The sequence below is a fragment of the Pogoniulus pusillus genome, chromosome 1, assembly GCF_015220805.1.
Source record: "Pogoniulus pusillus isolate bPogPus1 chromosome 1, bPogPus1.pri, whole genome shotgun sequence".
NCBI classification, from domain to species: domain Eukaryota; kingdom Metazoa; phylum Chordata; class Aves; order Piciformes; family Lybiidae; genus Pogoniulus; species Pogoniulus pusillus.
In genome coordinates, this window is record NC_087264.1 from 52,019,746 (window position 1) to 52,045,925 (window position 26,180).

Sequence of the window (26,180 nt, forward strand, 5' to 3'; positions counted from 1 at the left end):
GTCTTGCAGATGTGCAGAGGGCGTGATGTTGGTGGCACCACTTGCCACATCATGAGGCACTTAATGCCTCCTCCTGAGAAACTTGAGGCACAGCAAGTTTACAGGTAGTCAAAGCTTGTACATCAAAGCTAACCTGGTCTGAAGCACAAGGCAGAGCACAGAGCATGTTGTCACAGCAGCCAGAGGAAGGGCAGAGCACACTGTCACAGCAGAGCACACTGAGCAAGGGCAGAGCACAGAGCACACTGTCACAGCAGAGCACACTGAGGAAGGGCAGAGCACACTGTCACAGCAGAGCACACTGAGGAAGGGCAGAGCACAGAGCACACTGTCACAGCAGAGCACACTGAGCAAGGGCAGAGCACACTGAGCAAAGGCAGAGCACACTGTCACAGCAGAGCACACTGAGGAAGGGCAGAGCACACTGTCACAGCAGACAGAGGAAGGGCAGAGCACACTGAGGAAGGGCAGAGCACAGAGCACACTGTCACAGCAGAGCACACTGAGGAAGGGCAGAGCACACTGTCACAGCAGACAGAGGAAGGGCAGAGCACACTGTCACAGCAGAGCACACTGTCACAGCAGAGCACACTGAGCAAGGGCAGAGCACACTGTCACAGCAGACAGAGGAAGGGCAGAGCACACTGTCACAGCAGAGCACACTGTCACAGCAGAGCACACTGAGCAAGGGCAGAGCACACTGTCACAGCAGACAGAGAAAGGGCAGAGCACACTGTCACAGCAGAGCACACTGAGGAAGGGCAGAGCACAGAGCACACTGTCACAGCAAAGCACACTGAGCAAGGGCAGAGCACAGAGCACACTGTCACAGCAGAGCACACTGAGCAAGGACAGAGCACAGAGCACACTGTCACAGCAGACAGAGGAAGGGCAGAGCACACTGTCACAGCAGACAGAGGAAGGGCAGAGCACACTGTCACAGCAGAGCACACTGTCACAGCAGAGCACACTGTCACAGCAGAGCACACTGAGCAAGGGCAGAGCACACTGTCACAGCAGAGCACACTGAGGAAGGGCAGAGCACAGAGCACACTGTCACAGCAGACAGAGGAAGGGCAGAGCACACTGTCACAGCAGAGCACACTGAGGAAGGGCAGAGCACAGAGCACACTGTCACAGCAGAGCACACTGAGCAAGGGCAGAGCACAGAGCACACTGTCACAGCAGAGCACACTGAGGAAGGGCAGAGCACAGAGCACACTGTCACAGCAGAGCACACTGAGGAAGGGCAGAGCACAGAGCACACTGTCACAGCAGACAGAGGAAGGGCAGAGCACACTGTCACAGCAGAGCACACTGAGGAAGGGCAGAGCACAGAGCACACTGTCACAGCAGAGCACACTGTCACAGCAGAGCACACTGTCACAGCAGAGCACACTGAGCAAGGGCAGAGCACACTGTCACAGCAGACAGAGAAAGGGCAGAGCACACTGTCACAGCAGAGCACACTGAGGAAGGGCAGAGCACAGAGCACACTGTCACAGCAGAGCACACTGTCACAGCAGAGCACACTGTCACAGCAGAGCACACTGTCACAGCAGAGCACACTGAGCAAGGGCAGAGCACACTGTCACAGCAGACAGAGGAAGGGCAGAGCACACTGTCACAGCAGAGCACACTGTCACAGCAGAGCACACTGAGCAAGGGCAGAGCACACTGTCACAGCAGACAGAGAAAGGGCAGAGCACACTGTCACAGCAGAGCACACTGAGGAAGGGCAGAGCACAGAGCACACTGTCACAGCAAAGCACACTGAGCAAGGGCAGAGCACAGAGCACACTGTCACAGCAGAGCACACTGAGGAAGGGCAGAGCACAGAGCACACTGTCACAGCAGAGCACACTGAGGAAGGGCAGAGCACAGAGCACACTGTCACAGCAGACAGAGGAAGGGCAGAGCACACTGTCACAGCAGAGCACACTGAGGAAGGGCAGAGCACAGAGCACACTGTCACAGCAGAGCACACTGAGCAAGGGCAGAGCACACTGTCACAGCAGACAGAGGAAGGGCAGAGCACACTGTCACAGCAGAGCACACTGTCACAGCAGAGCACACTGAGCAAGGGCAGAGCACACTGTCACAGCAGAGCACACTGAGGAAGGGCAGAGCACAGAGCACACTGTCACAGCAAAGCACACTGAGCAAGGGCAGAGCACAGAGCACACTGTCACAGCAGAGCACACTGAGCAAGGACAGAGCACAGAGCACACTGTCACAGCAGACAGAGGAAGGGCAGAGCACACTGTCACAGCAGAGCACACTGTCACAGCAGAGCACACTGAGCAAGGGCAGAGCACACTGTCACAGCAGAGCACACTGAGGAAGGGCAGAGCACAGAGCACACTGTCACAGCAGACAGAGGAAGGGCAGAGCACACTGTCACAGCAGAGCACACTGAGGAAGGGCAGAGCACAGAGCACACTGTCACAGCAGAGCACACTGAGCAAGGGCAGAGCACAGAGCACACTGTCACAGCAGAGCACACTGAGGAAGGGCAGAGCACAGAGCACACTGTCACAGCAGAGCACACTGAGCAAGGGCAGAGCACACTGTCACAGCAGAGCACACTGAGGAAGGGCAGAGCACAGAGCACACTGTCACAGCAGAGCACACTGAGCAAGGGCAGAGCACACTGTCACAGCAGACAGAGGAAGGGCAGAGCACACTGTCACAGCAGAGCACACTGAGCAAGGGCAGAAAACACTGTCACAGCAGAGCACGCTGAGCAAGGGCAGAGCACAGAGCACACTGTCACAGCAGAGCACACTGAGCAAGGGCAGAGCACACTGTCACAGCAGACAGAGGAAGGGCAGAGCACACTGTCACAGCAGAGCACACTGAGCAAGGGCAGAGCACACTGTCACAGCAGACAGAGGAAGGGCAGAGCACACTGTCACAGCAGAGCACACTGAGCAAGGGCAGAGCAGACTGTCACAGCAGGCAGAGGAAGGGCAGAGCACACTGTCACAGCAGAGCACGCTGAGGAAGGGCAGAGCAGACTGTCACAGCAGACAGAGGAAGGGCAGAGCACACTGTCACAGTAGAGCACGCTGAGGAAGGGCAGAGCACACTGTCACAGCAGAGCACACTGTCACAGCAGAGCACACTGAGCAAGGGCAGAGCACGCTGTCACAGCAGAGCACACTGAGCAAGGGCAGAGCACACTGTCACAGCAGAGCACACTGAGGAAGGGCAGAGCACAGAGCACACTGTCACAGCAGAGCACACTGAGGAAGGGCAGAGCACAGAGCACACTGTCACAGCAGAGCACACTGAGGAAGGGCAGAAAACACTGTCACAGCAGACAGAGGAAGGGTAGAACACACCGAGGAAGGGCAGAGCACATTGTCAGAGCAAACCAGCCTGCTTGCAACGTAGCTCCATTTATGTCATTTGCCCGAGTGCAACAGCTCCTTTACCCACAGAGATTCACCAATAGAATGGCACTTTGCCCAGCTGACCATGTTAGGTGAAACCAGGGCTTGCTTACCCTTATTTGGGCAAGACACAAGTTCATAAACACCTGTGGGTACCTGTTTATCCCTTTGGGAGGGGACATAATGGCCCAAGCCTTTGTTTTCCTCCTGCCTTTGCTTCCCTCATCAGCAGAAGGGTAAGGCAAGCCAGGATATGCTTTAGGCCTATAGTCTTAATATGTCTTGAAGGCAACTTAGGCATTATGTTACTCCTTTCATTCTCTGACTTGATTTTTTTTCTTCTTGGTCATTTCTTCTTCTTTTTCTGGAGCCACATCTTTTCCTGATACATTTTTGTGTCCTCTGCAGGACTGAGAATTTACAAGCAGGTGAAGATGAGCCAGGGAAAATTCATATGACTCTAAAAAGAGGGAAAAAAACCCAACCCAACAGCTTAAAATCTGACAAAATCTTTCCTAAATGAGTGTTTACAGGAGTTTTGGTTTGTGTTGCAAAAAGATAATACCTGGAGACAAATGAGAGTATTTTTGTTTGATGGCTGTTTTGCTGTGGGTGTGAGAGAAATGGATTGCACCAGCACTTTCTTTTCATTTTTTCCAGCAGAAAGTTATGTTTCATCATAAAATGCACCAAAATTGGGATTCTTTTCATGTCTCTGTGGTCTCTCTCCTGAACAGAATCTTCTGGGAAGCACTCAGCCCTACAAAAATTGAAGTGAACTTTGATCATAAATCTCCCTCTCCAAAATAAATCAGAATTCTGGAACAGATAAAAGGAAGTTCGAATATCCCTCACCACTCACTGGGTAAGGAATTGGCTGGATGGTCACACACAGAGAGCTGTGATCAAGGGCACAATGTCCACCTGGAGACCAGTGCCAAGTGGCATCCCTCAGGGGCCAGTGCTGGCACCAGTGCTGTTGAACATCTTTGCCAATGAAGTGCTGGCACCAGTGCTGTTGAACATCTTTGTCAATGAAGTGCTGGCACCAGTGCTGTTGAACATCTTTGTCAGTGATACAGACGGAGGAATCAGTGCACCCTCAGCAGGTTTGCAGATGGCTTCAAGCTGTGTGGCACAGTCAACTTGCTAGAGGGCAAAAATTCCTCCTGGACAGGCTGGAGAGGTGTACCCAACATCATGACATTCAACAAGGCCAAGTGTAAGGTCCTGCATCAATCCCAAGCACAACTCCAGGCTGGGTGGTGAATGGCTGAGAGCAGCCCTGAGGAAAAGGACCTGGGGATCTGAGTTGATGCAAAGCTCAACAAGAGCCTGCAACGCGAGTGCAGCCCAGACAGCAGCTGTGTGCTGGGCTGCAGCAAGAGCAGTGTGGGCAGCAGGGCAAGGGAGGGGATTCTGCCCCTTGGCTCTTCTGAGACCTCACCTGGAGTACTGTGTGCAGTTCTGCAGCCCCCAACACAAGAAGGATATGGAAGTGTTGGAGCCAGTCCAGAGGAGGCCACCAAGATACTCAGAGGGCTGCAGCAGTCCCTGCCTATGGTGGGAGGTTGGAACTAGGTGAGATTCCAAACTTGCCTGGCCATTGCGATCCAGGGCAAGCTGCTGTGGATGCTCTTGCTTTATCAGAGGGGTTGAACTAGATGATCTGTGTCTAGTTCTGGAGCCTCTGTGACAGGAAAGATCTGGAGGTGCTGGAAGGTGTCCAGAGAAGGGCCATGAGGATGATCAGAGGGCTGAAGCTGCTCTGCTGTGCGGGCAGGCTGAGAGAGTTGAGCTTGTTCATTGTGGAGAAGAGAAGGCTCTGAGGAGACCTTCTTGTGGCCCTCTAGTATCTGAAGGGAGCTACAAGAAAGCTGAGGAGGGATTCTTAGGGTGTCAGGTAGTGATAGGACTGGGGGGAATGGATCCAAACTAGAGGAGGGCAGACTGAGATTAGAGGTTAGTAAGAAGTTCTTCATCATGAGGGTGGCGAGAGACAAGCACAGGTTGCCCAGGGTGGTGGTGGAAGCCTCATCTCTGGAGGTTCTTAAAGCCAGGTTGGACGTGGCTCTGAGGAACCTGATCTAGTGGGAAGTCTCCTTCTCCACTGACTTTCCAACCCCACCTGGATGCATTCCTGTGTGGAATACCCTGGGTAATCCTGCTTTTGGCAGGGGGTCTGGAAATGGATGATCCTTGAGGTGCTTTCCAACCCTGACAATTCTATGATCTCCAGAGTTCCCTTCCAACTCCTACCACTCAGGGATTCTCTGATAAATAAATGATACACATTCAACATTTCCAGTGAAAGGACTTGGGCTAAATGGTGCAGTGGAGTAGGAGCATTAACTCGTCTTTTCCTTTCCTGAATGCATGAGCAAGTCCCAGCAAGTACTGGTCAGATACCTGCAAAAAGAAAAGACAAATCAGGCCACTACTACTATTCAGAGCTTCCAATGAAATGCATCCCATTAGAACACCATGAAGCTGTCACCTTGCCTCGGTGAGTCCCACTGAGTGCTGCTCAGACCTGACTTGCTCCAGTGGAGTTCTTCATCTCCCTGTACTAAAGGAAACAAAGCCCATATGCATGGTTTGAACCGGCTGGCAGCTCTCTGAATTAGATAGGCATGAGCTGCTCGTAAGATTGGGCACTCCAGCTGCTGCCACAATTAAAACCTGAATGGTTTTCCTACTGCTGAGACACCCACGTAATTTCTGGCTGTCAAAAGATTGGCATAATTTGACAATTTAACTAAAATTGATGCTTTCAGGGGAAAAAAAACACAAACCACCACCCACCCACCCAAGAAACCCCCTGAGACTGACGAGAAAAGCTACAGCTTTTCTTGTCAAGAAACTTTGGTTTCCCCTTCAAAATCTGTTGCACTTTAATAATAATTTTTAGAGTATAAAACAGTTATTGAAAAAAGAATAATGAGAAAGAATTATTGGGGGAAAAAAAAAACCAACCAGAACCACCAACCAACAACAGCAAATGCCCAACCTCCAACCCCCCCTGAAAGCTGAAAGTGTCCCCAATGAGAGCTTTAATAGGAATTATTAGCTTTGACCAGAATCTAGCAGTGATGAGGAGCTCTCTTCCCTAGCCATGCAGACACAGGAAGGGGTTAAAATACTCCCTACCTGCTTGTGCTTGTCCTTTGTTTAGTCCACAGAGTAATGCAAGGAAAACTCAGAAGGCTTCTAAATTTGGTTTCCCTTTTCACTATGGATCCAGTAGGTGAAAACCTGTCTGAAATTGGTGGTCTAAAATTAGGTGAGAGATGCCTTTCCTAACGGCAGCAGCTTTGAAAAGCAAAGATTGGTGTTGGAGCTTGAATTCTCTTCAAAGTCTGTCTTTCCTGATGTGGCAGCAAAGGCAAGGTGAAATATTCAGCAGGCAGCTGGAGTCACTGCTGGAGATCATCAGTTGGAGAGAGGCTGCAAGACATCACTATTATTGTGTCCAGTTTTGGGCTCCCCAGGTCAGAAGAGACAGGGACCTGCTGGAGAGTCCATCAGAGAGCCAGAGAGGATGGGGGACTTGAGCATCTCCCCTGTGCAGACAGACTGAGAGCCCTGGGGCTGGTTAGTCTGGAGAGGAGAAGGCTGAGAGGGGATCTGAGCAATGTCTAGCAAGAGCTGAGGGCTGGGGGTCAAGTGGAGGGGGCCAAGCTCTTCTGGGTGCTGCACAGCAATAAGCCAAGGAGCAGTGGATACAAACTGGAACAGAGAAGGTTTCAGCTCAGCATGAGGAGAAACTTGTTTAGAGTGAGGCTGCCAGAGCCCTGGAGCAGGCTGCCCAGAGAGGTTGTGGAGTCTCCTTCTCTGGAGCCTTTCCAACCCCATCTGGATGCATTCCTGTGTGGACTGCCCTGGGTGATGCTGCTTTTGGCAGGGAGGTTGGGCTGGATGATCTCTGCAGGTCCCTTCCAACCTCTAAGGTTCTATGACTCTGTGATTGCTTTGTGTAAACAACCAGGATTTAATGCTCAGCTACTGATGCTTTTAAAAGATGAAAGAATTCTGCCCTGGTGAGCACTACCTAAAAGGTCATCAGAGTTTACATCCAGCATGACAAGTGAAGCCTTGGACAAGCTAGGCTGAGAAGTTCCTGTAGGTGAATCAGACCATCCAGGTCACCACTCTTTTCTTTCAGTCTGTGTTGGATTTCACACAAACCACAATTTTAGCAAAACAAAGAAGCCAAACAGGTCCCATGTATGCTTACCTGAACCACACGGGGCCACAGGGAGGGACCTCTGGGCAGCTTCCCCTCCAACCGCCCTGCCAGAGCAGGAGCAGAGAATCCAGCACAGGTGGCACAGGAACACATCCAGACAGGGCTGCAAAGGCTCCAGCCAAGGAGACTCCACAACCTCTCTGGGCAGCCTGTGCCACTGCTCTCTCACCCTTACAGCAAAGAAGTTCTTCCTCCTCTTGAGCTGCAGCTTCCTGTGCTGCAGTTTCCATCCCTTGCCCTTGTCCTCTGGCAGGGCACAAGTGAGCAGAGGCTGTCCCTGTGCCTTCCTTCCTGACCCCCAGCCCTCAGCTCTTGATAGACATTGCTCAGCTCCCTCTCAGCCTTCTCCTCTGCAGACTGAACAGCCCCAGGGCTCTCAGCCTCTCCTCACCAGGCAGTGCTGCAGGCTCTTCAGCATCCTTACAGCCCTGCCTTGGATTCTCTTCAGGAGTTCCCTGTCTGCTTCTAACCTATTTCTAATTACTGCCTGTTTCTAATCACTTGTTGAGAAGATTTAAGAGAATCCCTCCCTTTTTAAGATGTATATTTAATTGTTCAGTATTTCAACTCCAAGATCAAGCTCTGGGTCAGCATCTGCCGTTTATGAACTGAAGAAAGGTAACTTTGTCAGCCTCTACGCTGGATCAGCCCTTCACCAGCCAGCTCCCTCCAACTCAGAAGTGTCACTCATCCCAGAGGCTCATGTAATAAATCTCCCCACACAGTCACTGTCTGCTTTTGATGGTCAGCAAAGAGAAAGAAAGAGAAGCGAGTCTGGACTGGCATCTTTCTATGGCATCCTGGCCTGCATCAGGAGCAGTGTGGCCAGCAGGACAAGGGAGGTTATTCTGCCCCTGTGCTCAGCACTGCTCAGGCCACACCTTGAGTGCTGTGTCCAGTTCTGGGCCCCTCAATTCAAGAGAGATGTTGAGGTGCTGGAAGGTGTCCAGAGAAGGGCAACAAAGCTGGTGAGGGGCCTGGGACACAAACCCTATGAGGAGAGGCTGAGGGAGCTGGGGGTGTGCAGCCTGCGGAAGAAGAGGCTCAGGGCAGAGCTCATTGCTGTCTGCAACTACCTGAAGGGAGGCTGTAGCCAGGTGGGGTTGGGCTCTTCTCCCAGGCAACCAGCAACAGAAGTAGGGGACACAGTCTCAAGTTGTGCCAGGGCAGGTCTAGGCTGGATGTTAGGAGGAAGTTGTTGTCAGAGAGAGTGATTGGCATTGGAATGGGCTGCCCAGGGAGGTGGTGGAGTCACTGTGCCTGGAGGTGTTGAAGCAAAGCCTGGATGAGACACTTAGTGCCATGGTCTGGTTGATTGGACAGGGCTGGGTGCTAGGTTGGACTGGATGAACTTGGAGGTCTCTTCCAACCTGCTTGATTCTATGACTCTATGATTCTCTGATCACATTCAGTGCACACATTGTCCCTCTGCCAGATGGCATTTGGCAGTGTGCCTTTAGCAGTACTTTCTTGTTGTTCACTTTATTGGCTTTCCTCTTTCCTCCTTCTCTTTTAGTAGTGTATTTTTGTTTTTAACTGCAATGATCTTTAATTTTTTTATTTGTTTTTTAAAAACTATTTATTGATTTTTTAAAATTGTTTTGATTTTAATTCAGTTTTCAGGCTTGGTTTAATTTAATTACAATTATTTGATTTAATTTAGTTTATTTTAATGATGTGCTTTTGTTTAGATTATTTTAATTGTTTCTTTTCATTTGGTTGATTTTAATTATTATATTTTATTTTAATGACTGAATTTTATTTTAATTATTTAATTAATTTTTATCTTAATTATTTAATTTTACTTTAATTATTTCACTATATTTTATTTTAATTATTGAATTTTATTTTAATTATTGCATTTTATGTTAATTATTGAATTTTATGTTAAATATTTTATTTTGTTTTAATTATTGAATTTTATTTTAATGATTTAATTTTATTATATTGTAAGTATTGATTTTTATTTTAATTAATTTATGGAATTTTATTTTAATTATTGAATTTTATTTAAATTATCTTATTTTATTTTATTTTAATTATTGAATTTTATTTTTACTATTTCATTTTATTTTATTTTAATTAAATAATTATTATTTAATTGTATGTTAATTGTTTTGTTTTAATTATTGATTTTTTTATTATTTCATTTTATTTTGTGTTAATTATTGATTTTTTAATTTTAATTATTGATTTTTTAAATTATTTTATTTTGTTTTCATTATTGAATATTTTTAATTACTTGATTTATTTTATTTTAATTATTCAATTTTATTTTAATTATTTTATTTTATTTTATTTTGTTTTCATTAGTGAATTTTATTTTTATTATTTAATTTTATTTTAATTATTAAATTTTATTTTATTTTCATTATTGAATTTTATTTTAATTATATTATTTTGTTTTCATTAATGAATTTTATGTTTATTACTTAATTTTATTTTATTTTAATTATTGAATTTTATTTTAATTATTTTATTTTGTTTTCATTAATTGAATATTTTTAATGATTTATTTTTATTTTATTTTAATTATTCAATTTTATTTTAATTATTTTATTTTATTTTGTTTTCATTATTGAATTTTATTTTTATTACTTAATTTTATTTTAATTATTAAATTTTATTTTATTTTCATTATTGAATTTTATTTTAATTATGTTATTTTGTTTTCATTAATGAACTTTATTTTTAATACTTAATTTTGTTTTATTTTCATTATTGAATTTTATTTTTATTATTTTGTTTTCATTATTGAATATTTTTAATTAATGTTATTTTATTTCCATTATTGAATTTTATTTTAATTATTTTATTTTATTTTGTTTTCATTATTGAATTTTATTTTTATTACTTAATTTCATTTTAATTATTAAATTTTATTTTATTTTCATTATTGAATTTTATTTTAATTATGTTATTTTGTTTTCATTAATGATTTTTATTTTTATTCCTTAATTTTATTTTATTTTAATTATTGAATTTTATTTTTATTATTTTATTTTGTTTTCATTATTGAATATTTTTTATTCCTTAATTTTATTTTATTTTAATTATTGAATTTTATTTTAATTATTTTATTTTGTTTTCATTATTGAATATTTTTTATTACTTAATTTTATTTTATTTTAATTATTGAATTTTATTTTAATTATTTTAATTTGTTTTCATTATTGAATATTTTTATTACTTAATTTTATTTTAATTTAATTATTGAATTTTATTTTAATTATTTTATTTGATGTTGTTTTCATTATTGAATTTTATTTCAGTTTTGCTATTGAATTTTATTTTAATTATTGAATTTTATTTTATCTATTGAATTTTATTTTAATTATTTTTTTTCATTATTTAATTGTACATTAATTATTGACTTTTATTTCAATTATTTTATTATCGTTTATGTTAGCTGTTGACTTTTATGTTAATTACTGAATTTTATTTCAATGATTGCTTTTTAATGATTGAATTTTAATTATTTTTTTACATTTTAATTATTTATTTCTTAATTAATTCTATTCATTTGTTCTTTCTGTGTTTTGTTTTAGCTTTATTTTGATTTAACCATAGTGTCTTCTGTGTTTCTTGCAGAGCAGGAACTAAAACAAATGAGGGGGAGAACAAGAAAGAGTATTGCCCTTTGAGGAACTAATAGTGAAGGTAATGTGGGGACTGGAAGGTCAAAAATGCTGTGGCCAGCAGGAGCAGGGAGGGGATTGTCCCCTTGGTGAGGCCACACCTTGAGTGTTGTGTTCAGTCTTGGGCACCTCAATACAAGAGAGATGTGGAGGTGCTGGAGCCAGTGCAGAGGAGGGCAAGGAAGCTGGAAAGGGCTTGGAGAATGAATCTGATGAGAGGCTGAAGGAGCTGGGGATGGGTAGTGTGAAACAGAGGAGAAGGCTTATATGGCTGACCAAGTAGTGCTTTGTCAGGGTTGATGGGCTGCTGTAATTTGGATACCTTTGTAGGTCTCTCTCTCAGCAGCATAAGCTGTGAGATTCCCTCTAGGTAAGCATACAACCCCATGCAGAGATACAGGCTGGGGTCGGAGTGGCTGAGAGCAGCCAGACAGAGAGGGATCTGGGGGTGCTGATTGATACCCACCTGAACATGAGCCAGCAGTGTGCCCAGGTGGCCAAGAGAGCCAGTGGCATCCTGGCCTGCATCAGGAATGGTGTGGCCAGCAGGAGCAGGGAGGTCATTCTGCCCCTGTACTCTGCACTGCTTAGACCACACCTTGAGTGCTGTGTTCAGTTCTGGGCCCCCCAGTTTAGGAGGGACATTGAGATGCTTGAGTGTGTCCAGAGAAGGGCGAGGAGGCTGGGGAGAGGCCTTGAGCACAGCCCTACGAGGAGAGGCTGAGGGAGCTGGGATTGGTTAGCCTGGAGAAGAGGAGGCTCAGGGCAGACCTTATTGCTGTCTGCAACTACCTGAGGGGAGGTTGTGGCCAGGAGGAGGTTGCTTTCTTCTCTCAGGTGGCCAGCACCAGAACGAGAGGACACAGCCTCAGGCTGTGCCAGGGGAGATTTAGGCTGGAGGTGAGGAGAAAGTTCTTCCCTGAGAGAGTCATTGGACACTGGAATGGGCTGCCCGGGGAGGTGGTGGAGTCGCCGTCCCTGGAGCTGTTCAAGGCAGGACTGGACGTGGCACTTGGTGCCATGGTCTGGCCTTGAGCTCTGTGCTAAAGGGTTGGACTTGATGATCTGTGAGGTCTCTTCCAGCCCTGATGATACTGTGAGACTGTGATACTGTGACACTTTTCCTTTGGAATAGTCAGTCCTTTATCAGTTAACAGCTTTCGAATGTTCTCAGGCATGAGGCAGAGCTCATTGCTGTCTACAGCTACCTGAAGGGACATTGTAGAGAGGCTGCTGCTGGGCTCTGCTCACAGGGAATTGGAGACAGAACAAGGGGGAATGGCCTCAAGCTGAGGCTGGGGAGGTTTACATTGGACATTAGGAAAAGTTTTTTCAGGGAGACAGTGACCAGGGACTGGAATGAGCTGCCCAGGGAGGTGGTGGAGTCACCCACCCTGGATGTGTTTAAGGGTGGTTTGGATGCGGTGCTTGGGGCTATGGTTTAAGGTGAATCTTGTAGAGCAGGGTTGTAGGTTGGACCTGGTGATCCTGAGGGGCTTTGCCAGCCTGGATGTTTCTGTGTGACTTTGTGTGATATCTCTTATGGGCAAAGTCTGAGAGACCTGGGACTGTTTGGCCTGAGGAAGAGCAGACTGAAAGGTTGTCTTGTCAATGATGGTCAATATCTAAGGATGAGTGTCCAGAGGATGGAGCCAGACTCTTCTCAAGTGGTGCCCAGGGGCAGTGAACACAAAGTGGAATGCAACAGGTTCCATGTAATCATAAGAGAAAAAATTCTTCCTTTTGAGTTTGGCAGAGCCTTGAGCAGGCTGCCCAGAGAGGTTGTGGAGGCTTCTTCTCTGGAGGCATTCAAAATCTGCCTGGATGTGTTCCTGAGTGACTTACTTGAGAAAATGCTGCTCTAGTGCAAGGAGGTTGAACTAGATGATCTTCAGAGGTCCCTCCCAACCCCCACCATTCTGTGATTGTACAAAAGGATGCTTCAGGTCTGAGACAGAAAGGAACTCTCTGGAGAGGCACCTACCGGTAAAGCCATGGAATCAGCTCATCTTCAGCCTAGACAGTGTCTGAATTGGTGACAATCTGAAGGTATTGGTACTCACCCCACAGCACTGAGAGCTCAGAAGTAGTTCAGAGGTACTCATTTGGAATGTTAAATGTTTAATCCATGGTGCATTTCGTGGCCAGAGAAGGGCAAGTGAAGGGTCTACAGAACAGGTCTGGTGAATGTGGGGCAGGCTGTGGATGGAGTCTACATGGACTGCAGCAAAGCCTTTGACACTGTCTGCCACAAGAAGCTCCTGGCCAAGCTGGCAGCTCATGGCTTGGACAGATTCAGTCTGTGCTGGATCAAGAACTGGCTGGATGGCAGAGCCCAGAGAGTGGTGGTGAATGGTGCCACATCCAGTTGGCAGCTGGCACTGGTGGTGTGCCCCAAGGATCAGTGCTGGGCACAGACCTGTTTAAGAGCTTCACTGATGCTCTGGATGAGGGCAATGAGTCCAGCATCAGTAAGTTTTCAGATGACACCAAGCTAGGAGCAGGTATGGAGCTGTTGGAGGGTAGGAGAGCCCTGCAGAGGGACCTGGCCAGGCTGGATGGGTGGGCAGAGGCCAATGGGATGAGATTGAACAAGGCCAAGTGCAGGGTTCTGCACTTTGGCCACAACAACCCCAAGCAGCATTACAGGCTGGGGACAGAGTGGCTGGAGAGCAGCCAGGAGGAAAGGGACCTGGGGGTACTGGTGGATAGTACCTGAAGATGAGCCAGCAGTGTGCCCAGGTGGCCAAGAGAGCCAATGGCATCCTGGCCTGCATCAGGAGCAGTGTGGCCAGCAGGACAAGGGAGGTTATTCTGCCCCTGTACTCAGCACTGCTCAGGCCACACCTTGAGTGCTGTGTCCAGTTCTGGGCTCCTCAATTCAAGAGAGATGTTGAGGTGCTGGAAGGTGTCCAGAGAAGGGCAACAAAGCTGGTGAGGGGCCTGGAACACAAACCCTATGAGGAGAGGCTGAGGGAGCTGGGGGTGTGCAGCCTGCAGAAGAGGAGGCTCAGGGCTGACCTCATTGCTGTCTACAACTACCTGAAGGGAGGCTGTAGCCAGGTGGGGTTGGTCTCTTCTGCCAGGCAACCAGCAACAGAACAAGGGGACACAGTCTCAAGTTGTGCCAGGGGAGGTCTAGGCTGGATGTTAGGAGGAAGCTGTTGTCAGAGAGAGTGATTGGCATTGGAATGGGCTGCCCAGGGAGGTGGTGGAGGCACCATCCCTGGAGGTGTTCAGGCAAAGCCTGGCTGAGGCACTTAGTGCCATGGTGTGGTTGACTGGCTAGGGCTGGGTGCTAGGTTGGACTGGATGAGCTTGGAGGTCTCTTCCAACCTGCTTGATTCTGTGATCCTATGATTCTATGATCTGGGATTATTTAGATTGGAGAAAAGGAGGGTAAGGGGAGACCTCATTGCTCTCTACAGCTCCCTGAAAGGAGATTGTAGAAAGGGAGGTGATGGTCTCTTCTCCCTAGGGACAAGTGGTAGGGTGGGAGGAAATGGCCTCAAGTCATACCAGGGAAGGTTCAGACTGGTTATCAAGAAAAATTCCTTTGCTGCAAGAGTGGTCAGGGCTTGGAAGAGAGTGCTCAGGGAGGTGCTGGAGATGGTCAAAACCATGTGTAGACATTCAGCATATGGTTTAGTGGCCATGGTGGTGTTGAGTTGATGTCTGGATTTGATGATTGTAGAGGTGTTTTCCAACCACAGTGATTCTGTCACTCTGTGGTGTTCACCTCTTGGTGAGTTTGCATGAAGCTCAGTGAAAGGAATAGTCCTGCTGAAATCCCTCATATGAAACCAGCTGTCTGTCCCCGAAATCCAGGGGGTGCTCTGAGCATCTCAAAACACGGAGCTTGTTGCAGTGTCACAATCTGCTGTTAGTATGCCATGGCAATGATCAGGGGATTGGAGCAGCCCTGCTAGGAGGACAAGCTGAGGGACCTGGGGCTGGTCAGCTTGTGGAAGAGGAGGCTCTGAGAAGACCTAATAGCAGCCTGAAGCAATTAGCTTATCAGCCCGTAGCCAAACCAGGCCAGCAATATGTTTTAGGCCATCAAATCCCCATCAGAGCAGCCAGCAGCACTTGCAAGAGGTGCACCTCCAGCTGGATTCCTGAGAGCACCTCTGAGCTGAACTATCAGCTGGTGTTGCATCCAGCTCTGGAGCCCTCAAAGCAGGAAGGACATGGATCTGATGGAGCAGGAAACAAAAATGATCAGGGGGCTGTAGCTGCTCTGCTAGGAGGACAGGCTGAGGGAGCTGGGGCTGTGCAGCCTGGAGAAGAGAAGGCTCCAGGCAGACCTAAGAGCAGTCTATCAGGACCTGAAGGGGGCTAAAAGAAGGCTGCATAGAGACTGTTTGCAAAGGCCTGCAGGGACAGGATGAGGGCAATGGCTTCGAACTAGAGCAGAACAGGTTGAGATTGGATGTGAGGAACAAGTTCTGTAGCATGAGGGTGCTGGAACACTGCAACAGGTTGCCCAGGGAGGTGGTTGGTTCCCCATCCCTGGAGATATTGAAGGTGAGGCTGGAGAGGGCTGTAGGCAACCTGCTCTAGTTGAGGATGTCCTTGCTCACTGCAGAGGGGTTGGACTGGATGAGCTTTAGAGGTCCCTTCAACCCTTTCTGTCATTCTGTGATCCTAGAGTCCATGAGCTCCCAAAATCCTGATGCTTCTGCAGCAAGGAAGAGAAACCTTGAACAATGAGCCTTGCCAATACTGAACAACCCGAGGGGACACAGGCAGGGGAGGTGACCTCGTTACTGGAGAAGAGAGTTAGAGTCACTGGTTTCCAAGGTCTTTTGGGAGTTTCACAGTGAAAGTTACCTGTCATTTGTCACCGAGTTTGGATTCCTCATACCGTGCTGGAGGCTCTTCTCTCGTCACTTGGTTGTCGCGATTTGTCCGCTCGCTTCTGGAGTGTTCTGTGTCATTTGATGTCTTTTTGAGTTCATTCTGAGTGTCTGGAAATTATAATCCTTTATTAGGGTCAGTAGTGAGCTGGGGTTTCCCTAATCACTTCCAAAACCTAACATCTCCACGTCCAAACTCTTCACAGCAGTGCCACCTTTGGAAGATCAATTCTTCTTCTTCATAGCAGCTGTCCATGCCAGAAGACAGTTGAACAAATTGATAGGGTGGGGAGAGGAGAACAGAGAGCAGAAAAGTAGCAAACTGAGATTGAAATGAATTTGATTGTCCACTTTTACCATGCTAGGCTGCTGCATGCCAAGAGTCATTAGAGATAACTCCAGTTAAGAGTATCATAGTATCATAGAATCAACCAGGTTGGAAGAGACCTCCAAGCTCATCCAGTCCAACCTAGCACCCAGCCCTAGCCAGTCAACCAGACCATGGCACTAAGTGCCTCAGCCAGGCTTTTCTTGAAGACCCCCAGGGACGGTGCCTCCACCACCTCCCTGGGCAGCCCATTCCAATGCCAATCACTCTCTCTGTGAAGAACTTCTTCCTAATATCCAGCCTAGACCTACCCTGGCACAACTTGAGACTGTGTCCCCTTGTTCTGTTGCTGGTTGCCTGGGAGAAGAGGCCACCCCCCACCTGGCTACAATGCCCCTTCAGGTAGTTGTAGACAGCAATAAGATCACCCCTGAGCCTCCTCCAGGCTAAACAGGCCCAGCTCCCTCAACCTCTCCTCATAGGATTTGTGCTCCAGGCCCCTCACCAGCTTTGTTGCCCTTCTCTGGACATGTTCCAGCAACATAACATCCTTCTTGAATTGAGGGGCCCAGAACTGGACACAGCACTCAAGGTGTGGCCTGAGCAGTGCTGAGTACAGGGGCAGAAGAACCTCCCTTGTCCTGCTGGCCACACTGCTCTTGAGCCAGCCCAGGATGCCATTGGCTCTCTTGGCCACCTGGGCACACTGCTGCCTCATCTTCAGCTACTATCTATCAGTACCCACAGGTCCCTTTCCTCCTGGCTGCTCTCCAGCCACTCTCTCCCCAGCCTGTAGTGCTGCTTGGGGTTGTTGTGGCCAAAGTGCAGAACCCTGCACTTGGCCTTGTTCAATCTCATCCCATTGGCCTCTGCCCACCCATCCAGCCTGGCCAGGTCCCTCTGCAGGGCTCTGCTACCTTCCAATAGCTCCATACCTGCTCCTAGCTTGGTGTCATCCGCAAACTTACTGCTGCTGGACTCAATCCCCTCGTCCAGGTCATCAATAAAGATATTGAACAGGACTGGGCCCAGCACTGATCTTTGGGGAACACCACTAGTGACAGCTGCCAGCTGGATGTGGCACCACTCACCACCACTCTCTGAGCAAAACCTGGAGTGAAACCAGAAGTAGCCACCGCTGCTTATTGCCCAAGAGCAGCTGGAAAAGGAAGCAGATTTAGGAGCACATTTTCTCCAAGCCAGTTTTCTACTAGATTGAGTTGAATGTAGAGGCCATCAACTGGTGCCCATGAAAAATGACATCTCTCATAAAAAGGTGATAGGGAGATGACTCCAAGGAGTCAGAAAGACTAATTTAAACACCTTGTCCTGGGCCTGTGCTGCCAAGTTTTGTAGCAGTAAGGTGGATAGCCCTCATTAGAAGTTGATGAAATATGAGCCAGCAGTGCCCAGGTGGCCAAGAAAGCCAGTGGCATCCTGGCTTGGATCAGAAACAGGGTAGGCAGCAAGGACAGGAGGGGATCATGTCCTATGCTCAGCACTGGAGAGGCCACATCTCGAGTGCTGTGTTCAGTTCTGAGCCGCTCACTGCAGGAAGGACATTGAGGGATATGGTTTAAGATTGACCCTAAACTGGGTTGAAGATTAGACTGGGTGATATTTTAGGTCTCCTCCAAACACATGTTTCTGTTTTTTGTGATAGAGAGAAGCTAAAAAAAAAAAAAGAAGAAGAAGAAAAAAGTATTAAGGTACACTTTGTCATATTTCCAGTCCCTTCAGCATCCTTGGAGCCTTGCATTGGACTTCCTCCCATACATCCCTGTCCTTTTTGAACTGGGGAGCCCAGAACTGGATGCAGTATTCCAGGTGGGGTCTCACCAGGGCAGGATAGAGGAGAAGGAGAACCTCCCTCAATCTGCTGGACACACTGTTCCTAATGCACATTGTTCCCATTTGTATTCTTATTCTCTTAACGTCTTCCCATTTATATTCTTGCTCTTTTTTTTCCTCCCCTGTCATCAGTTTCAGTGAACTCAGAGTGTTTGTCTTAGTGTCATTCAGGTGGAGTATCAGAAAGCTGGAAAATAGAAGTCCTTAGAGGGAAAATTCTCCTTGGGATGAACTTTCAGCTCCTGTCTGTAGGCAGTGGGAAGAACAGGATATTGTTTGGCAGTGGTGTGTTAGAAGAACCACATCTACTATTGCCTGGTGCTTGACAAGTAGCTGCTCAGCAATTGAGCTGCTTAAAGTTTAATCACCTCCTTGAAGCTTTGCTATCAGTTCTCCAGCACTTGCAGCATTCTGCAGATGTTAATTCCTTCTAGCACAGGTGAGCACTTTGGAGTCCAGAGTTTGCCTGTGACTGCATGGGAGCCAGACTAAACTCTGAGGAAAATGGAAACCATGCATTAGAGCTAGATTTTATGATTGAGCTACAGCTTCCTTTAGCTCACCTGCCTGCTGCAGTTCTTTTGCTTTCATTACATTTGAGGAAAGTGAGGGAAGAAAACAGAAAGTAAGATCCATAAATGTGGCATTTATTCCTCCTCCTATTTTGTTATCCCTGCCAGTGTCTGTAGGAGTCCCTGCTCTGTGTGACAGCAGAGGAAAGAGCTGCTCTCCTGTGTTGGTCAGCAAAAGTTAATGAGGTTCATTAGTTAATCCTTTCTTTGCTTTAGTCGTGATGATGAGCCAGCACTATGCCTTCAGGGCTAGAAAGGCCACTGGCATCCTGGGCTGTGTGAAGAAGAGTGTGACCAGCAGGTCAAAGGTGTGTTCTCTAACCCACATACTCTGCCCTGGCGAGGCCTTATCTGGAGGACTGTGTCCAGCTGTGGGCTCCTAAGTTCAAGAGGGAGTTGCTGGAAAAAGTCCAGGGAGGGGGGGGGCTATGAAGATGCTGAGGGGACTGGAGCATCTCTCTGGCAAGGAGAGACTGAGAGAGCTGGGGCTGATCAGCCTGCAGAAGGCTGATGCACATCAATGCATCCAAATACCTAAAGGATGAAGGTCATCTTCTCTGGAGACTTTCAAAGCCATGATCCTGAGCAACCTGATGGGACAAACCTGCTTTAGCAGGCGCTTGGACTAGATGGTCTCTGGAGGTCCCTTTCAACCCCCACCATTCTGGGATTCCTTGATGAGTGCCAGTTGTCTTCCTCACCTTGAATATAGTACTGTCTCTGTTAGAATTGAACATTTCAGGAGCTTGAAGACATCTCAAAGACTGAAGTACAAATAATTTCCAAATACCATAGGAATGACAGACCTTCCAGCATTCCCTTTTCACCAAGCTAAGGTAGAGAAGGGTTTTCTGCTTGGCTACCACAGTGCTTTGTGGAAGATACCACAAGTCCAGTGACAAGCCACTAACAGGAAGATCAGGAAGGAAGGTATGAGGTAAGGGAGCAAGAAAATTGTCCCTGAAAGTGCAACTTAATTTTCTCTGGAGAAGGGTAGGCTTTTATGACTAGTGCTGTCCAAATGACCCATGCACTTAGATTGCTTTCTCTCTTTACTGAGGTGTTAATACCTTGTGGCTGCTCCATGCTCCCCATCAGAATTAGTATCAGCACAGCAGAGGATTTTTATTCAGCTGTGTCTGTCAGTTGGGCTGTTTTCAGGATTGGATTTTGACTTTTTTCAGTCTGGTCTTTTTTCATAGGATCATTAAGGTTGGAAAACACAGAGCTCTAAGAGCATCTAGTCAAACCTTCTCCCCAGCACCTTCATGACCATGTCCCAGTGTGCCACATCTGCTTGTGTTTTACACAGGAGCACAGGATGTTAGGGGTTGGAAGGGACCTCTGGAGAGCTTCCAGTCCAACCCCCCTGCCACAGCAGGAGCAGAGAATCCAGCACAGGCAGCACAGGAACACATCCAGACAGGGCTGCAAAGGCTCCAGACAAGGAGACTGCACAACCTCTCTGGGCAGCCTGTGCCACTGCTCTCTCACCCTTACAGCAAAGAAGTTCTTCCTCCTCTTGAGATGCAGCTTCCTGTGCTGCAGTTTCCATCCCTTGCCCCTTGGCCTATGGCAGGGCACAAGTGAGCAGAGGCTGTCCCTGTGCCTTCCTTCCTGACCCCCAGCCCTCAGCTCTTGATAGACATTGCTCAGCTCCCTCTCAGCCTTCTCCTCTGCAGCCTGAACAGCCCCAGGGCTCTCAGCCTCTCCTCACCAGGCAGTGCTCCAGGCCCTTCAGTATCCTTGCAGCCCTGCCTTGGACTCTCTCCAGCAGATCCCTGTCCCTCTTGAAGTGGGGAGCCCAGAACTGGATACAGTATTCCAGGTGAGGCCTGACCAGGGCAGAGTAGAGGAGGAGGAGAACCTCCCTTCATCTGCTGGCCACACTTGGCCCCCAGGACCCCACTGGCCTTCTTGCCCACATGGACACATTGCTGTGCCATGCAGAACTTGGTGCCCACCAGCACCTTCCTTCTCCATGTCCATGGTGTTACCTTGTTGAACATCTCCCTTTCCTAAACAGAAGGGATTATTTCATGACTATGTAAGTAAGGTTCTTCACAGAAGTTCTCCATAACTACTCCTTTACCCTATTTTGAATATCTGTTCAGTTTGGAAAGTCTTAGAGTGAGGGAAATGCTATCAGCATCCATTACTCACACACTGTCAGACACTCTAAATTCATTTAAATGCTTTTCTTCCAGGAACAAAGCCAGGAACATCAGGACACTGAAGAGCACAGAAAGAAGGAAGGGGAAAAAATGGTAGAGCATTTCAAGGTAAAAGAACACAGAGAAGTGAGTACTATAAAACTCTGTGATCTTTTCTCCTTTAGTGAAGCTTAGTATGAAAAGTATATTCCTCTGACCAAAGAGGAGAGAAAAGCAGAGCAATTAACAGAAGGCATTTAATTATGAGCATACAGAGTCACAAAACTCTGAGGGTTGGAAGGGACCTCAAGGATCATCCAGTTCCAACTCCCCCTGCCATGGGCAGGGACACCTCACACTAGATCAGCTTGCCCAGAGCCACATCCAGCCTGGCCTTAACAACATCCAGGGATTAGGCTTTCACCACCTCCCTGGGCAACCTCTGCCAGTCTCTCACAACCCTCATGATGAAGAACTTCTTCCTAAGGTTGAAGGCAAATCCTTCCTGTGATGGTTTGGGTGTTCTCCGCCCCCCCACTTTGGAAGTCACCCAGATTAGACTCAGCCAGCTCTGGAAATTGAATGAAGCTTATAGTTACAGCTTATCTCAGTATACAGGCAGATATTTGCAGCATATACAGTTAGAGACAGAAATAGACAAGGTAAAAGGTAACAGAGAAACACAACAGCCCTCCCAGCAACCTGAGTCCCCAGGAGAGGCTCCCAACCTCCCCTTCACCTTCCCCCTGCCCCTCTCAATCTTACCCCAGTCCCAAGGAAGAATGGAGGTTGGGCCAGGGGGTCAGGAAGCAAAGTGGGTTAGTCAGAGAGATGGCAGAGAGGCGAGAGAGCAATGCAGCTCAGGCAGTGCCCCAGGAAGCAGCAGCAACTCCCTGATCTGTGTTTGGGTTCTTGTTCTTATACCTCTCAGCAAGCCTGTGAGTGAAGTAGACATCAGCACTGTTATCTAATCCTTCTCCCCAAAACATTCTAGCTAGTTTCAAACTAGCACACCCCCTCTTCTAGCTTGGATCCATTCCCCCCAGTCCTATCACTACCTGACACCCTAAAAAGTCCCTCTCCAGCTTTCTTGCAGCCCCCTTCAGATACTGGAAGGCCACAGGAAGGTCTCTTCAGAGCCTTCTCCTCTCCAGATTGAACAACCCCAACTCTCTCAGTCTATCCTCACAGCAGAGCAGCTCCAGCCCTCTGATCATCCTTGTAGCCCTTCTCTGGACACTTTTCAGCACCTCCAGATCTTTGCTGTCCCAGGGGCTCCAGAACTGGAAGAGATGTTCATGGGCTTAGCTTGGTCAAAAGCTCATTTGCTCTCATTCTTCACCTTCCTTGTAATATGTAATTATGGTCATTTCTTGTATTCATTAACACTCTACTGGCAAGTTACTTCTGGTAAACCAAAGTCCAGCCTGGCAATCCATAGCTTACATCACCAACCTTCCTCAGAAATTAGAGGAAACAAATCTCTGCCTCCTTCCTCAGAAAATTAAGGACAACAAAGCCAGTGACAGGTCTAGAGAGCAAGTCTTATAGGGAGCAGCTGAGGGAAGTGGGATGGTTTAGTCTGGAGAAGAGGAGCCTGAGGAAAGACCTCATTGCTCTCTGCAGTTCCCTGAAAGGAGGTTGGAGACAGGTGGGGTTTGGTCTCTTCTCTAGTATCAGGTGGTAGAACAACAGGAAATGGCCTGAAGTTGTGCCAGGGGAGGCTTAGGTTGGATATTATGAACAATTTCTTTCTTAAAAGAGTGGTCAGGCCCTGGAACAGGTTGCCCAAGGAGGTGGTGGAGTCCCCATCCCTGGAGATGTTCAGGAAACCTGTGGCCATGGCACTTCTGGACATAGTTTGGTGGCCATGCCTGTCTTAGCTTGCTGGTTGGACTCAATGACCTTGGAGGTCTTTTCCAACAAAGCAGTTATGGGCAGGGGTTCAAAAAAGGACTCTGAAACTTAGCATTTTTTTATCTCTGTGTTCTATCAATGATTTTTATTCCCCTCCCCCCCCTTCAGATTTATTTCATATCCTATCATCAACAATAACACAGAATGTAATATGTTTCTGAGCAGCACATTGCCTCTTAGTTTTATCTTCTTTCTGGAAGTAACTAAAAGTTTATCTTTCATCTTTTTTTCGGAAGCATGAAGGTTTGACCAGTGCAGGCAAAGATGTTTTTGCTGATCTTAAGTCTCTGCTGTTTAGAAAACTCTAGGTTATATATACTGACAATGAGATAAAAGTCTCCTAGAGAATGAGAAAAAGTTTATGGGTTTTGCCTTCCTTGCTGTGTTTAAAACAGAGCAGAGTGGGGAGGGAGGAAAGCTCTGTGATTGTTTATGTATTTCCTAGCTGTTTACCATCTCATCTTGAATTTAGCTTTTTTTCTCCAAAGACATCAACTAAAACCAATTTCAGCTATAGACTAACAAGAGGAAGGCCAGAATTGCCAGGGCTGGAAGGGACCTCAAGGATCATTCAGCTCCAACCCCCCTGCCATGGGCAGGGACACCTCACACTAGATCAGCTTGCCCAGAGCCACATCCAGCCTGGCCTTCAAAACATCCAGGGATGAGGCTTCCACCATCTCCCTGGGCAACCTCTGCCAGTCTCTCACCATCCTCATGCTGAAGAACTTCTTCCTAAGGATGAATCCAAATCCCCCCTCCTCTAGCTTGGATCCATTCTCCCCAGTCCTATCACTACCTGACACCCTAAAAAGTCCCTCCCCAGCATTCTTGGAGCCCCCTTCAGACACTGGCAGGCCACAAGAAGGTCTCCTCGGAGCCTTCTCCTCTCCAGACTGAACAACTCCAACTCTCTCAGCCCATCCCCATAGCAGAGCAGCTCCAGCCCTCTGATCATCCTCATGGCCCTTCTCTGGACACTTTCCAGCACCTCCAGACCTTTCCTGTCCCAGGGGCTCCAGAACTGGACACAGTGCTCCAGGTGGGGCTTCACCAGAGTGGAGCAGAGGGGCAGAATCCCCTCCCTCACCCTGCTGCCCACACTGCTCTGGCTGCAGCCCAGGCTCTGCTTGGCCCTCTGGACTGCAAGTGCACACTGCTGGCTCATGTGGAGCTTCTCCACCAGCATCCCTAAATCCTTTTCTTCAGGGCTGCTTACCAGCTAGGCCATGCCCAGCCTCTATCAGTGCCTGGCATTGCCCCCACCCAGATGAAGGACCCTGCACTTGTTCTTGTTGACCCTCCTGAGGTTGGCATGGGCCCAGCTCTGTAGCCTGTCCTGTCGAGGTCCATCTGGGTGGATCCCTCCCCTCCAGCATACCAGCCACAGCTGGTGTCATTAGTGACCTTGCTAAAGGTGCATTCAGTGTGTCCTTTTAGACAGTCAGTGCTTGGGGGTCCCAAGAAAGCCATTCCCCAGTAAGTAATGAAGATGTGGAACACATCACTAAGAAATGTTTTTTAGTAGCCACTTCAACAAATTGTCATGGCAGCTTTGTCTTATCTGCATGTCTGAGTGGAAACAAACCCTGGAACAGGCTGCCCAGGGGGGCTGTGGAGTCTCCCTCCCTGGAGAGACACAAAATCTGCCTGAATGTGTTCCTGTGTGATCTGCTCTGGGTGATCCTACTCTGGCAGGGGGTTGGACTGGATGAGCTTTTGAGGTACCTTCCACCCCCTATCGTTCTGTGAAACAGAAAGGATTCTGTAGCTTGTTTGTTTGTTTCAAGGAGTTACCAAAACAGCACAGGGCAGTGCAGAATTACCAGAGCAGTGATTTGGCTCTTATCAAAGTTATTTTTGCCCTTAACCATCCTTGGAGAAGTCCTTCAGAGCAGACTGCTGCTGTTAAAGGAAATTCCATCCTAAAGTGTTTGCTTATGCCTGTGTGTAAGATGCCACATCCAGTGGGCAGCTGGCACTGGTGGTGTGCCCCAAGGATCAGTGCTGGGCCCAGTCCTGTTCAATATCTTTACTGATGATCTGGACGAGGGGATTGAGTCCAGCAGCAGTAAGTTTGCAGATGACACCAAGCTAGGAGCAGGTGTGGAGCTGCTGGAAGGTAGGAGAGCCCTGCAGAGGGACCTGGCCAGGCTGGATGGGTAGGCAGAGGCCAATGGGATGAGATTGAACAAGGCCAAGTGCAGGGTTCTGCACTTTGGCCACAACAACCCCAAGCAGCACTACAGGCTGGGGACTGAGTGGCTGAGAGCAGCCAGGAGGAAAGGGACCTGGGGGTACTGATAAAGAGTAGCTGAAGATGAGGCAGCAGTGTGCCCAGGTGGCCAAGAGAGCCAATGGCATCCTGGCCTGCATCAGGAGCAGTGTGGCCAGCAGGACAAGGGAGGTTATTCTGCCCCTGTGCTCAGCACTGCTCAGGCCACACCTTGAGTGCTGTGTCCAGTTCTGGGCTCCTGAATTCAAGAGAGATGTTGAGGTGCTGGAAGGTGTCCAGAGAAGGGCAGCAAAGCTGGTGAGGGGCCTGGAACACAAACCCTATGAGGAGAGGCTGAGGGAGCTGGGGGTGTGCAGCCTGCAGGGCAGAGCTCATTGCTGTCTACAACTACCTGAAGGGAGGCTGTAGCCAGGTGGGGTTGGGCTCTTCTCCCAGGCACCCAGCAACAGAAGAAGGGGGGACAGTCTCAAGTTGTGCCAGGGGAGGTCTAGGCTGGATGTTAGGAGGAAGTTGTTGGCAGAGAGAGTGATTGGCATTGGAATGGGCTGCCCAGGGAGGTGGTGGAGTCTCTGTCACTGGAGGTGTTGAAGCAAAGCCTGGCTGAGGCACTTAGTGCCATGGTGTGGTTGACTGGCTAGGGCTGGGTGCTAGGTTGGAGTGGATGAGCTTGGAGGTCTCTTCCAGCCTGGTTGATTCTATTCTATTCTATGATTCTGTGCTTGTGGTTAATTCCCCTTGGTGCTCAGAGGATGCAGCATGAATATGCAAAATGTAAACCAGACCATCCAAAAGTTCAAATGCAGTTTAGAAATCCAACATGCTGCACAGAAATATTGTTAGTATTAACACAGTAAGTTCATCTCAGTCATTCATTTATGTACAGTACTGTGTTGTCATCCCAAAGAACAGCTCAAGTAAAAGTGAGGGGTTTTTGTTGTTGCAGACACATCAATGATGTCAGTGAACATAGAATGATAGG